The following is a 2,527-nucleotide window of genomic DNA, read 5'->3' on the forward strand; positions in this document are numbered from 1 at the left end:
CTCAGCTTCCCAAGTACCTTCCTCAACAAACTGGTTCCTCCAAATGACATTGACTTATGCTACTTCCTTGGTTCTCAACTTACGAACTTGGTGGTCTAGAACCTGAACAGGGATCTACTCATAAGATAAGCTATCCTTGATACCAATATCTTTAGTTGGTATGATAAGTGAAGGATCTCCCAAGCACTTCTTCAACTTGGAAATATGAAATACCGGATGAACCGCTGCTAACTCTTGAGGTAGATCTAACTCATAAGCTACATAACCAACTCTTTTGGATATTCTATAAGGGCTAATTTACCTGGGACTAATCTTACCCTTGTTACCAAATCTCACAACACCCTTCATGGGTGAAACATTCAAGTATACCCAATCATCTACTTCAAACTCCAACTCCCTTCTCCTAACATCAGTGTAGGATTTCTGACGACTGCACTGTTTTCATCCTCTCTTGAATCACTTTCACTTTCTCCATAGCTTGATAAACTAAGTTTGGTCCTATCAACCCTGCTTCACCAACTTCAAACAATCCAATATGAGATCTTCATCTTCTCCCATAAAGAGCCTCATAATGAACCATCTGGATGCTAGAGTTGTAACTATTGTTATATGAAAACTCAATAAAAGGTAGGTGATCATCCCAATTACCTTTGAAATATATCACGCAAGCCCTCAATATATCAAATGATGCGCTATGGTTGCCCATCTATCTGAGGATGAGAATCGATACTTAAGTTCATCTTTAAACCCAAGCCTTTTTGGAATGACTTCCAAAACTATGCAGTAAATTGCATACCTCTATATCCAATAATGGAGATCAGAACTCCATGAAGTCTAACTACCTCTTGAATATACAAATTAGCATAATTTTCTATCGAGTGGGTAGTCTTTACCGGCAAAAAGTGGGTTGATTTCGTCATTATATCAACAATCACCCAAATAGAATCATACTGCCTGCCAGACCTTGGTAAACCTGTAATGAAGTCGATATTGATCATCTCCCACTTTCCATACGGAAGTTCTATATTATGAGCCATACCACCGGACCTTTGGTGCTCTACTTTAACTTGTTGGCAATTCAGACACTTAGCAACAAACTCTGCAATGCCCTTCTTCATACTACTCCACCAATAAACTTCTATCAAGTCACGATATATATTTGTGGAACCCATATGAATGGAATATCCAGAGCAATGAGCTTCCTCTATGATTCTCTCTTGGAGTTCATCCACCCTTGGTACACACAACCTACCTTGATATCTCAATACGCCATCTCTCACGCGTTCAAAAGCCAATACTTTTTACTTATGAACATTTTCCTTCAATTCAAGCAAAATAGGGTATTGGTATTGTTTCTCCTTTATTTTTGACACTAAGGATGATTCAGCCCCATTCATCACCACTACTCTTCCTTGTGTCGAATCCATTGATCGGACTCACAAGTGTGCAAGTCTTTGCACATCTTTTGCTAGTTCTTTCTTATCTTCCTAAAAATGGGTGGTACTACCACTACAACAAAAAGGATTATTAAAGACCAAGATATTGTGACAAGTTATAAATATGGTCCCTAAAATATATCTATAAGGATTATATTATTTACTAGTCCCTAATTGACTATATTATTTTCTAAAAACAAAATAACTCGTCCCTAAGTAAAAAATTTCAGCGGGAAATTAGAAGTGAAGAGCGGGAACAAGAAGCGAAATACTAAAAGGCACAAAAATAATTTCTCTCTCTATAGTAATAACCTAAAACCCCCAAATCCATTGATAAAGGTTCAGATATTTCTGTCTCTCTCTAGCTAGCAATCTGCCAAAATCACTAAAGTCTCTTTCATTTCTTTTTCTCTTGCTCTATCAAACACGCACAGAAATCTATGAAATCTTGAAGCTTGAATGCATTATTGACAGCAAAATCTCCTAAATCATTAAGTTTGAACGAATTATTGGGAGCAAAACGATTCATCTACCACTTGTATCTACATCTAAGGTAATTTTATTCCTCCTAATTCATATCCCCCTTCTTCTTTTTCTGTAAAATCTTTCATTTTTCTTTCTTGATAATTGAATACTATGTGATTGAGCTCTTATAGATACTCATTGTTATTGTGTTAGGACCAAAAATGCTAGTTTTGTAGGCAAGGTTGGGGTTTAGGTTCAAAGATGAGATATTTGAGAGTCTATTTAACGATTTTCTCTGTTAGGATTTCATAATTTTTGCTGCCACGAAATTTTGGTAAGGCTGGCATAGCAATTTTTTTCTATCAGCTGATTAATTAGTTGAATATTTTTTCCATTAGTATCTTTAATTTCAGTTCCCAGTTTATATGCTTTGATTTTGAATGATTGTTTTTATTGTATTACCATTGTATTCAATTTTAAAGTATAATCTGACAGTAAAAAGATTAGACGAGAAAGAAACAAAATTTTTAACTTGTGTCTATGAGTAGCTTGAACGACACATAAGTTCTCTAAACTTATGTCGAGCAAATTAGATACTACACAACTTATGTCAAGAAGAGAGATCT

The sequence above is a fragment of the Solanum verrucosum genome, unplaced genomic scaffold, assembly GCF_900185275.1.
Source record: "Solanum verrucosum unplaced genomic scaffold, falcon-dt-bn FXZP01000266.1, whole genome shotgun sequence".
In the NCBI taxonomy this organism is placed as follows: Eukaryota; Viridiplantae; Streptophyta; class Magnoliopsida; order Solanales; family Solanaceae; genus Solanum; species Solanum verrucosum.